Genomic DNA, 13031 nt, shown 5'->3' with positions numbered 1-13031 from the left:
AGTCTCCCATTGATTTCCCTGTGTTGAATTTGTCACAGAGCTATAGCGATCAACACAGTGTGCTTCTGGCATAAAGACGGATTTGTTGACCACTGGAGCGGGATTGAGAGCCTAGAAATAAGCCCTTGCACACGTGGACAAGTGATTTTTGGCAAGAATGCCAAGACTATTTTTGAAAGGACAGTTTTTCTAAGAAATGGTGCTGGGAAAACTGGACGTTCACACGCAAAAGGGTGAAGTTGGACCCTTACGTTACACCACATCAAAAATGAACTCAAAATGAACCACAGTCCTAAAGGTAAAAGTTAAAACTATTAAACTTTTAGAAAAAAAATTAGGAAGTTTTATGACATTGGATTTGGCAACTCTAATTTCCAGAGATGATTTTTTTTTTTTTGAGACAGGGTCTTGCTCTGTCACTTGGACTAGAGTGCCGTGGCGTCAGCCTAGCTCACAGCAACCTCAAACTCCTGGGCTCAAGCAATCCTCCTGCCTCAGCCTCCCAAATTGCTAGGATTACAGGCAAGAGCCACCGTGCCCAGCTATAGAGTTGATATATTATTTAAAGTGCTCTGTTTTCACCCAAAATATTAGAAGACACACAAAGAAACAGGGAAGTGTGGCCTATTCACAGATTTTTAAAAAAAGTAATCAGTAGGAGTTGTCCCATAGTAAGCTAGATGGACTTACTAGCCAAAGACATTAAATTAGGTATCAAAAATATGTTCAAAGAACTGAAAGAAACATGTCTTAAAAATGAATAGAAAATATAAGAATAATGTCTCACCAAATAGAAAAAGAAGTCACTTAGAAATTATAATAAACAATATAGAAAATCTTATTATATAGCCAATATATTAATGTAATAAGTATTCATTCTATGTATCTATCTACCTATTTTGGACAAGCAATCTACTCCCAACAAAAATGTATATACATGTTTATCAAGACATGTAGTAGCCCCAAACTGGAAGCCGTCGTGTGTCCATCTGCAGTAGAATGGAGTAAATAAATAGTATTATAGTCGGGCAGTGAAACACTACAACAGTAAAAAGACATGGAACACTGCTACAAACTACAGTGTAGATGAATTCCGCAGGAATAACATTGTATAAAGAAGCTAGACACAAAATAGATGCTTGAATAAATATGTGATTTTATACAAAGTCCAAAGACAGGAGAAACCAACCAGTGGTCTTTACAAAATCAGAGCGACAGTTGCTCTGGGCGGGCGGTGAGAACAGTGACGCAGGGCACTGAGGGAGCCCCGGCTCTGGCAGTGTTGCCCGGGCGTGGTTGGTGGTTCCGTGGGTGTGCTCTGTTTGCGACAGTTAGCGATGCTATGCATTCATGACGTGCGTGCTTTCCTATGTATGTGCTTCAATAAAGAGTTAATTAAAACAGAACAACACAAAACTTTCTGTGTCTGTATCTCAAGGACTGGAAAAGTACCATTCCTGCATGGGCCAAATCTGGCCACCGACTATTTTGTTGAGTAAAATGTTACTGGAACCCAGCCAGGCTCGCTCAGTTCCATGTTGGCTGTGGCGGCTTTGACGCCACCGTGCAGAGTGGAGCCGTGTGGCAGGGACCTCGTCCTGCGGAGCCTAAGACCTTTGCAGGAAGGTTTTCCAACCCCCGCTGCAGCCAGGACTTGTTCCGGTTCTTCACATCGGCTCTTCCAAACCTTCATTCTCAAACTCAGGTGCCAGCCTGGTTTCTTTCCTCCCAGCAGTTCTGAAGGAGGACATGGAAGCTGTCCGGGCTAGGTGTCTGGGGAGCAAAACCGGGCAGTCTCATGGCACCGGGTGTTGAGGCTGCCACGCTCGCGACAGGAAGTGTGCCAAGAGTGCAGAAAGCCTGGTGTGCGGAGAGGAGAGTGCGGCAGACCTACAGAGCCCCGACAAGGGACAGATTGCTCTGAACAGATGCTGGGCTCACCCGAGCAGGGGCGAACGCCGCTCCCCAGGACCTGGGAGGCCCTGCCGGCTCTATTCCTACAGCGGGAGTCGTGAGACCCCCCTGGGATAAACCCCGAACCCTTATTTTTGTAGTTCTTTGATTGGCACGCCTTGTTAGTGATGATCCCCATGATGGATATGCTGTCCCTGGGCTTGGCACAGGTGGGTGAGGAACGCAGCGGCATTTGATTTAAAGCCTGCGCTCTAACAATCAAACCTGAATGAAAGCAGTGAGGGATGCTTAGGTTGAAAAGAAATGAATACTTAACGTTTATTAAGATTTAAACTTTTCTTTCTTTTCTGCCTCAGCCTCCCGAGTAGCTGGGACTACAGGCATGCGCCACTATGCCCGGCTAATTTTTTCTATGTATTTTTAGTTGTCCAGCCAATTTGTTTCTATTTTTTTTAGCAGAGACAGGGTCTTGCTCTTGCTCCGGCTGGTCTCAAACTCCTGAGCTCAAACGACCCGCCGGCCTCGGCCTCCCAGAGTGCTAGGGAGGTGACACAGTCTCAGCTCAGTGAAGTAGCAAGAGAGACACTGTCCTGGGAGGATTTTATCTGCAAACGAGCTGCTGGATGAGGCGGCTTGAGTCAGGAGGGGCGTGAGACACGCTCGTTCTCAGCGCAGCATCAATAATGACCTGGCGGGGCTGCAGGACCGCACGCGGCAGGCAGGTGTCCATCGCTCTGCCCGACCACCCTCACCTTCTCAAGGCCCCAGCGGCCTCACGGCTTGGGCAGACAATGGCAGCAGGTCTCAGGGGCCCGACTCACCCCAGCCACTCCCCGACCCTTGCGCGCAGCGGTGACACGGAGGAAGAACGCCGGCTACTCCTTCCGGGACTGGCCTCCCAACCCCTGACCCATCCCGCCAGGACTCCCGCCTGTTGTTGGGCAAAGACATGGCTCCACTTTCCCGTGCTGGCCCGGGACAGGGCAGGTCACGCTCTTGCTGCGGGACACGCGGGTCCTGCAGGAGCGCGGAAGGGGTCGCTGCCGCGGGAGACGCTGGCCCCGCCGAGTGCTGGGAGACTCCCCGGCGTGTCTCCAGGGACGGGACGTTTTGCATCCCGTGACCTCCCGTTAAACGAATAGCGCTTCTCTCTGATCGCGTTTCGTGCCGTGCAGCGTGAATGCAACGCACACAACGCTAATGTGGATGCAAACGCGTCTAGATGGCGACGTGTCCGTCTCTAGCGACGAGCAGAAGCATAAACCACCAGCGCAGCGGAGGGGACTCCGTCGGCCCAGCCGGAGCTGCCGGGGGTGTTGGGCCGGCGGAGGCGAAAGAGCCGGGACTGCCGCGCCCGCCCGCCCCTTCGCACCGCGCGCACCTGGCGCTGGCCGGCGCCTCGCCCGCCCATTTGCGGTGTTCGGGGCTCACCGGGCCGGGTGCGGCCTTGGGGGTCAGGCCGACGCGCACTCACAGTCCCACCCCAGGGGTGGGAGCGAGGGAGGGGCGGGGAGAGAGAGTTTGGAGAACCCGAGAGAGCGGGGCAGCCGGTCGCCACGCAGGGCAGTGGGGGAAGGTGCGACTGCAAGAGGCCACGCACGCGAGGTCCCCGCGGCCTTTCACGGCTGTCACCAGAGGTTCCAAGTCCCTCCCAACAGCACCACCACGATGCCGGCCTTGGCGGCAGCGCAGCACCGACACGGATGCTGTGGGCAGAGGACGGCGCCGCCGGGCTGGGGAGCGAGCGCGACTTTCCTGCGTCCCCGAATCCACTCCAGCCGCCGGCGCCGCTGCACACGGGCCCGCTCCAGAGCCGCCTCCAGCAGGACCATTCTTGCTCGCGCTCCAGCCCCACCGCGGCCCCAGCGCGCAGCCCCGCAGGTGACCCAACTGCAGGGTCAGGGGCGCCGTGAGGTGTTGAGGGTTGGGACTTCCTATTCTGGTAAATATTGAAAACTGCTGGCCGGGCGCGGTGGCTCACGCCTGTAATCCTAGCTCTCCGGGAGGCCGAGGCGGGCGGATTGCTCAAGGTCAGGAGTTCGAAACCAGGCTGAGCAAGAGCGAGACCTGTCTCTACTGTAAATAGAAAGAAATTAATTGGCCAACTAATATATATAGAAAAAATTAGCCAGGCATGGTGGCGCATGCCTGTAGTCCCAGCTACTCGGGAGGCTGAGGCAGGAGGATCGCTTGAGCCCAGAGATTGAGGTTGCTGTGAGCTAGACTGATGCCACGGCACTCACTCTAGCCTGGGCAACAGAGTGAGACTCTGTCTCAAGAAAACAAAACAATTGAAAACTGCTAAAACTGTATCTGAGCATTACACACTTTCCTCTACAAGCTTTCTGAAGCAATATATATATATATATATATCCAGATAAGATTCTATTGAAGCACCTGACACCAAGAGAGAAGGTTGTGTCTTCCTCTAATTTATTTATTTATTTTTTAATTTTTAAAGTTGACGCATAATGTCTGTACACATTAGTGTTTATGGCGGTTCCTGTGAAGCTTCGTTACACGCGCAGCGTCTGTGACGATCAGGTCAGGTCCCCGGGGTGCCCCTCACCAGGTGTTCACCGTCTCTGTGTTGGGGGCACCTCACGTCCCCTCCTCGAGGTGATTTGACAAGCATGCGGTGCGTTGTTAGCCACAGTCACCGCTCTGCCGCCGGGCCTGGGCGCGCGTTCCTTCCATCCAGCTGTGTGTGTGTGCCCATCGACCGACCTCTCTGCACCCCACGCACTTCCCGGCCTCTGGCACCTCCCACCCCACCCCACCCTCCACCCGTGGAGATCAACGTCTTTGGGTCCCATCTGTGAAGGAGAACATGCGGTATCTGTCTTTCTGCGCCTGCCCCCTGTCACTTAACATAGTGACCTCCAGTTCCATCCATGTTGCTGCAAATGACAGGATTCCGTTCTTTTTTATGGCCGAATAGTATTCCATTGCATCTGTACCACGTTTTCGTCCGCAGTGGGAAGTTAATGTGGTTGCCTCGCGGGGCTACTGTGAAGAGTGCTGCGCTAAACATGGGAGGCAGGTGTTGTTTTGACATGATGATTCCTTTTCCTTGGGACAAATGCCCAGTCGTGGGAGCTGGATGGAATGGAAGTTCTGGTTTTAGTTTTTTGAGAACTCTCCATACTCTTTTCCACAGTGGCCGTACTACCATTCCCACCAACAGAGTCTAAGAGAAACTTTCTTTTTAATAATCCCATTTGCCCTGAATGTTTTTCAGTCTAGATTTATCTATCATTGGTGAGCTTTGTTTTTTATGTGCCTGTAAAATATTTCATTTTCGTTTCAATTTACTCCCATTTTCAGATTTTTCTTACTGCAGAAATCACGTGTGATCGCTGCCATCCTCGCACCGGTCACCATCGTCTGGCATTATTAAGTGGTGTCAGGAGGAGGATCCAGCTTTGGATCTGTGATACTTCTCTTCCTCAGTGCAATGTCTTTCGGTATGAAAAATTATGTAGAGAAGGAATGATGGCATATTAACCATTCTGTCACCTTTATACACACACGCACACACACATGCACACACGCACACACACGCACGCACACGCACGCACACAGGTACCATCTATTTTCCCCAGACACATATTTGAACTTCTGAAAGTCTCTTTCTGCATATGATAAGAAACAAAGTTATTTTCTGAGCTTAGATACAATAACATTAGCGGTTAAGAACTGGCTACAAGATTGCACAATATTTGGGGGCTAAACTGCAAGTGCCTGATACAGTTGCAAAATTGCTTAACAGCCCGTGAAAATTAGCAACACTGTTGCTTTTGGGATCAAGGAAACAAAGGAAACAGAAGTAGCCTTTTTGGAAGAATGCCTTCACAGGGCGGTTGAAGAGATGTTAGAGGGCACGAGACGCGGCATTACGGTCTCCCGGACGCACAGATGCCGGGACCTGCGCCCAGTGAACAGCCCCAGTTAAAATCCCAGAAGAGAAAGGCCTGTGAGAACATCGCTTGTTCCGGAACGCAGCACAGGAGAAAGCCGCACGGGATGAGTCGGTGGCCCTGGTGGGCCCAGGGAGACGTCCAGGGAGCGCAGGGACTTTGGGGCCGGACGGCGGGCTCTGGCGAGGGCTGCGGGCCGGAGGACCAGGCAGGACAGGGCTTTGCTCACAGAGAAGCCCTCCTGGGAGGAGAGTTTGCCCAAAGCCCCAGTCCCCGATATTCCAAGAAGGCAAGTTCTGGTGAAGTCTAAGCTGCGACGGCCTGTGTGAGGAAGTGGCGTCAGGGGCGGCGCCGGCTCTCATTAGGACCTGCCCGGCCGTCTGGCCACAGTCCTGGCTGCCACAGCCCCCAGGGCTCGTGCCCCCCTGCAGTGGCCTCAATTTATTTAGGGGGCAGGGTAGTCACTCATCTTTTTTTTTTTGAGACAGAGTCTCACTCTGTTGCCTGGGCTAGAGTGCCATGGCGTCAGCCTCGCTCACAGCAACCTCACACTCCTGGGCTCAAGCGATCCTCCTGCCTCAGCCTCCCGAGTAGCTGGGACTACAGGTGGGCCCCACCATGCCCGGCTAATTTTTTCTATATATTCTTAATTGGCCAATTAATTTCTTTCTATTTTTAGTAGAGACGAGGTCTTGCGCTTGCTCAGGTTGGTTTCAAACTCCTGACCTCAAGCGATCCTCCCACCTTGGCCTCCTAGAATGCTGGGATTACAGGTAGGAGCCACCGCGCCCGGCCAGGAAACCTGCTTTTTACACAAAACAAGGAGAATGTATGAGGAAAAAAAGAGAGTGAAGGAGAATCGTTCAGGCGGTTGACCCTGGGTAGGGGGGAAGGATTTGCCTCACGTCCGTCCGCCCCTGGGAAGGTGAGCTTGTACTCAGCGTCGGGAGCGAGGAGGGGAGCAGACTGCGGATTTCGGAGCTGCGGGGTAGCCGGTGGAGCCAGAGTCACAGTGTGCGCGTCCTGGCTTTGGGAGCCAGCCAGGAATTTCCTCTCCGAGGATTTGTGAGGCGCCCCTCTAGGGTGCCTGCGTCTGTGACCCCCACTCTACAGATGCGGAAACCGAGTCACGGCTTCCTGTGGCGACCGCCCGGTGACAGCGGGGAGGCAGGCGGCGCCAAGGCAGGGCCCGCTGCTCCACCACCCCGGCCCGACAGACACTGGCTGCGTCCGCACCCGGTGTGTGCGGGAACGGAGAGGGAGGCCCGCCGTGGGGCGGACGGCGTGTTTGGAGGCAGGGGTGCCTGCGGGACCCGTGGGTGGCACACACACACACACACACACACACACACACACACACACACACAGACGCGCCGTCTTCCGGCTGCGGTGGCTCCAGGGGGACTGACCCAGGGAAAGCCCTCCTTCTGCGCACAACCAGCCTCTGAGGCCGACGCGACTTTTTAAATTACTGTCATCACTTTTGTGACAGAGGACGAGACTCAGAGTGTGGCAGAGGCTGGGAGCACCTGCGGGCTCCCCGCTGCCACGTGACCCGCGGGCCACCCTCCCCCAGGTGCCCATGCCGATCAGACCACAGGCCACTGAGCACCCGATAGCACCGACCGCCAAGGGAGGCGGCGGCCACTTGCGGCTGTCTGTGTTCACACTGAAACTGATTACGTGACATCGAACATGTAGGCAGGCCTCGGTCACAGCAGCCAGGCTGCGCGTCCGGCTGTGGCCACGTGGCCCGTGCAGAGGACAGGCGGGCTTGGGGCGGGGGCGGGAGGGGAGTCCCGGCTGCCGGGGGTCTGCAGGGACCCTGGTCTCTTGGGGAACACGTGTCACATTTGGAGACAGGATAAAGCTGGTCTCTAGGATGGAAACTTCCGCTTCTAGAGCCCACAGCCTCCTGCCTGTGGCCGAGGACCGCGCGGTGGAGTGTAAGTGCAGGACAGGTGCCGTGGTCATCCTCGCTTCCACAGGTGAGGGGATGAGAGCGCAGAGGTCTTGGCGGCTCGCCCAGGCCCGGGCGAGCAGCTCCGGCGTGGGCCCCAGAGCCACGGTGCTCTGCTGTGGGGGTGCGGGGTCCCCTCCTGCCTGGGCCTGAAGAGAGGGACGGAGCAGGGCCGGGTGACGCACGTGCCACCCACCAGCCATCTCTCCACAGGTGCCGCGCAGGGCCCTGAGCCAGGACCCCTCGGATGCCCGGGACAGCTTTGCGCTTACGCAACTGCCCAGCGCTCCCGCCAGGCCGAGCCCGCCCCCGCCCCGACCAGGGCCATCTGTCCCCAGGCCGGGCTCCCAGCCCTCCCGCCTTCCCGCCAGCACACGCGGAGAGGGACTGATGCTGTCACTGTGGAGTCACCTATTGGGAAGGGACAGTCGGACACGAGCTGTGTGTAGTCACCGGAATAGCGATGGCCAGTGTCGAGCGGGGAAGGTTGAGCAGGACGGGAAAGAAAGCGGAGATTCAGTTTGGTGCAGAAAGCCCTTCTCGCGTGGTGTTCTGGGCAAGGAGACTCGGGGTTCCACTGGTGACTTCTTCCCGTCCCGCTGCGGGACCCCAGCATCCTCCAACCCTCAGCAGGGGAGCTGGTGCCAGCTGTTCCCGTCCCTGCAGCCCTGGGTGTCCCTACCCCCGTGACCGCATGCGTGCGAGTCCCCCCAGCCCCACCCCCGAGACCACCGTGCGTGCGGGTCCCCCCAGCCCCACCCCCGGGACCGCCGTGCGTGCGGGTCCCCCCAGCCCCACCCCGAGACCGCCGTGCGTGCGGGTCCCCCCAGCCCCCATCCCCGTGACCGCCGTGCGTGCGGGTCCCCCCAGCCCCCACCCCCGTGACCGCCGTGCGTGCGGGTCCCCCCAGCCCCACCCCCGGGACCGCCGTGCGTGCGGGTCCCCCCAGCCCCACCCCGAGACCGCCGTGCGTGCGGGTCCCCCCAGCCCCACCCCGAGACCGCCGTGCGTGCGGGTCCCCCCAGCCCCACCCCGAGACCGCCGTGCGTGCGGGTCCCCCCAGCCCCCATCCCCGTGACCGCCGTGCATGCGGGTCCCCCCAGCCCCACCCCCGAGATCGCTGTGCGTGCGGGTCCCCCCAGCCCCACCCCCGTGACCGCCGTGGGTGCGGGTCCCCCCAGCCCCACCCCGAGACCGCCGTGCGTGCGGGTCCCCCAGCCCCACCCCCGAGACCACCGTGCATGCGGGTCCCCCCAGCCCCACCCCCGAGATCGCTGTGCGTGCGGGTCCCCCCAGCCCCACCCCCGTGACCGCCGTGGGTGCGGGTCCTCGGGTGTCTCCGACTCAGCCAGCTGCGTCCCGGCAAGTCCACGTGACTGTTACTCGCCAGCCGACCTGTGTCCCCAGGTTGACGGGTTGCCACCCGCACCCCCAGGACCTCAGAGTGGGCCGCATGTGGAGACGGGGTCTTCACAGAGCGGATCAAGTGACCGTGAGGGCACGTGTGCGGCCCGGTCCAACACGATGGTGTTCCTGGGAGAAGTGGAAATGAGACACAGACGCACACGGGACGACCCTGTGAGCACACGGAGAAGACGGCGCCTGCAAGCCAGGGACAGAGGCCTTGGGGGGACCAGCGCTGGGACACCTTGGGCTTGGACTCCCGGCCGCTGGAGCTGTGAGCCTGAGCCGCCGGGGGAGGAGACGGTGGCCCGGCAGCCCCTGGCTCTGCCTGCGGCCACCTGCCTCGCCCAGTGCCTGTCCCGTCCCCTGGCCCCGGGCCCCAGCGGGGACCGGCTCTGCCTGGTTTCTCGCAGCAGCTGCAGCTCTGGAAGCTGCGGGAGGAGGTGGCTGGGGCCGGGCGGGGCGCGGACGGGACCCATGGTGGGCTCCAGTGACTCACACGTCACCTGAGCGCTGCAGACACCACCCTTTCTACCTACCCCGCCGTTGGGTCGTCACCTGGCTCTTTTTTATTTTTTTATTTTTTTCTCTTTATTTTATAAAGATTCCATGTCTAAGCTTAGTCACCTGGCTCTTGAGCGCTGGTTGTGTCTGGGAACACCCCTGTGGCCCAGACAGACAGGAGTTTCGGCCCTCCTGGATTCTATGGGGCTGAGCCGGGCGTGCTGGGACCCAGCCCCCCGTCCCCGGGGCTGCACCCCAGCCTGGCCGTGTCCCGTCACTGGCCACCCTGCCGTGGCTCTCAGACTTTCAGACCTTCTGTCTTGACTGCTGGGCTGCTGCCGCCCTCGGCTCGCCCTGTCCCTCCACGCCCCTCCACGTGCCCCCTTGTCTCTCTCCTGCTCCTGGGTTGATTCCTGGTCCCTCTGCGCCGCGTTAGTGTGAGAAGTGTCTTCACCCCGGTTTGGGGCTCCTCAGGTGCCTTCTGCACCTGTCACGGCCACGCTTCCCACCTCGGGCTCCAGACCTTGCTCCACCAACCCGAGATCCCGGCCAGCGCCTGGCCTTTGCTGCCATCTGCTGGTGGCCGTCAGATGACGGCCTGGAGAGCCCCGCACTGGCCGGAGCAGGCCCCCAGGCGTCCGGCCCGGCACTCTGCCTTCCCGAGCAGCTCCCGGGAGCCCAGGCTGCCGGCCACGCGGCAGTCCCGCAGAGCCAGTGGTGAGTTCCTGCTGCTTGGGGACCTGCAGCTCCCCACCCCGGGCCACACCCCCGGTGCGGGTCTCACAGAGTCGGTCCCCCCCCCCCCCCCCCCCCCCCGGGAGCCCTGCAGCCGCCACCTCATCTCCCGCTGGCTGAAGCCCAGAAGCTTCCGGAGACCTGTGCAAGGTCTCAGAGCTGGTTTCTGGGTAACTGGGAAGAGATAGCCCCCTGGTACCCAGAAATGTCTTCCCAAAGAACCGTCCAGGAAAAACGTGTCGACGGGTGGGACTGCCCGTCGGGGAAGAGGCTACGGGAAGGTGGGGGGCGGGGGGACGGCCACGGGCCAGGGAGCAAGAGCCACGGGATTAACGGGGATCAGAACCGACCCGCACTTGCCAAGCACTTTCTGGCTCCACCTGCTGCTCGGAAATCCTCCCCACGGCTGCTGGAGTTTGTCCTGTGTCTGTTCTTGCCAAAAAACAACTTGTACCAGCTGAGAGATTCAAAAGCCAGTTTTAAATTGTCACTGGTGCTCGAACAAACAGGCCATTACCAACCTCCTTGCAGTTCATACCCAGTTAGCTGCCAGTCTTGTCTTTCTTTCGCTTTTCTTTTCTTTTCTTTTTTTTTGAGACAGGGTCTCGCTCTGTCACCCCAGCTAGGGTGCCGTGGCGTCAGCCTAGCTCACAGCAACCTCAGACTCCTGGGCTCAAGCGATCCTCCTGCCTCAGCCTCCCGAGTAGCTGGGACTGCAGGCATGTGCCACTGCACCTGGCTAATTTTTCTATATTTTAGTAGAGATGGGGTCTCAGCCTTGCTGAGGCTGGTCTCCAACTTCTGGCCTCAAGTGGTCCTCCTGCCTCAGCCTCCCAGAGTGCTAGGATCACAGGCGTGAACCACCGGCCTGGCCCGGTTTTCTATTTCTGGGGTAGAGCTCAGTTCGGCTTCTCCTGCGACCTCGTGTGTCCAATGCCACCAGACAGCAACGTCTCTGCTGTCACAGACCGGGGGGCGTTGGAGGCACAGTTTTGGAGCGATTTTTCTTGGCAAACGCACTTTCCTCCAGCTTGGGGATTTCACTTTTTTCCTCCTACTTTCTGCTCCCCTGAGGCTTGGAAAGGCCTCACCTCCTCCAGTCCAAAGCTCAGACTCGAGGTCTTGGCGAAGGTCACTTGGCCCCTTGCTTGAGGGTGGGGGTGGGGAAGCTCACACTTGCCAGTGTTCTGTCTGTCACCTTCACTCTTGGTTAACGGGGGCCAGCTCCTTGTGGCCACCGCCCCGCGTCCTGTGATGTGTGCGGGGCGGGGCCATCGGCCGCAGAGCTGTGCCAGGGAAGCAGGCGAGCCAACGGTCGCTGGTGCATGTGGGGCCTGCCGCCCCGGGGCGGGCTGTCTGTCCGTGGTCACTGTGCTCTGGCACTCGGCTGGTTAGGGACAAGACAGGCACACCACCCTCCGCACGAGAATCGCACAAGACGCTGTTTCTGGGGCGCGAGGAGGCTTCAGTCCAGCCGGGGAGCAGGACAGACGCCGTCAGCTGCGGGAATCTTCACGGACACCCACGCCCCATCTCTTTTCAGAGCCTCGCGCCCGGGTCTTGACGGATCCTTAGCTGTGAGCGACTTCCCACGCGTCAGCTTCAACTTTGTCTGCTCTTTTTTTTTTTTTTTTTTTATTTCGGCATATTATGGGGGTACAGATTTTAAGGTTTCAATAAATGCTCTTTCCCCCCTCCCCCCCCAAGTCTGAGTCTCCAGCATGACCATCCCCCAGATGGTGCACATCTCACTCATTATGTATGTATATACCCGCCCCCTCCCCCCTGTCCAATACCCTATTACTGTAGTACCTATGTGACCACTTAAGTGCTGTTCAGTTAATACCAATTTGCTGGTGAGTATATGTGGTGCTTGTTTTTCCATTCTTGGGAAACTTCACTTTTTTTTCTTTTTTGAGACAGAGTCTCACTCTGTTGCCTGGGCTAGAGTGCTATGGGATCAGCCTAGCTCACAGCAACCTCCAACTCGTGGGCTCAAGCGATCCTCCTGCCTCAGCCTCCTGAGTAGCTGGGACTACAGGCATGCACCACCATGCCCAGCTAAGTTTTTCTGTATATTTTAAGTTGTCCAGCTAATTTCTTTCTGTTTTTTTATTTACTAGAGATGGGGGTCTTGCTCTTGCTCAGGCTGGTCTCGAACTCATGAGCTCAAATGATCTGCCCGCCTCGGCCTCCCGGAGTGCTAGGATTACAGGCGTGAGCCGCCGCGCCCGGCCTTTGTCTGCTCTTCGATTCTGCCCCGTCTTCTCCGGCTGCTGCTGATCTGGCCGAGTTCACTCAGCGAGGCAGGGAGGGAGCGAGCAGGTTCCCGGCCGTCTGCACGTCCTCCCGGCTGAAATGTGTGCTCCTGTTCTCTCTTCAGCCTCTCGGTCTTCCAACAGGAGTGGTCCGCAGGAAGAGGGACGACCTGCCTCTGTCGCTGACCGGCTCCCTCCGGGCAGTCCGCAACGCCTACCGCGCATCCCACAGCCGCTGCGCTGTGACCCCGCGATTGCAGAGCCGCCCTCCTCGCTGTGGGCGTGGCTGTGGGACCACGTCTGGGGAGCCCCCAGGACCTTCTCCGTCCCCTCCTT

Source organism: Microcebus murinus, chromosome 9 (genome assembly GCF_040939455.1).
Source record: "Microcebus murinus isolate Inina chromosome 9, M.murinus_Inina_mat1.0, whole genome shotgun sequence".
NCBI classification, from domain to species: domain Eukaryota; kingdom Metazoa; phylum Chordata; class Mammalia; order Primates; family Cheirogaleidae; genus Microcebus; species Microcebus murinus.
This window is presented reverse-complemented; position numbering follows the sequence as displayed.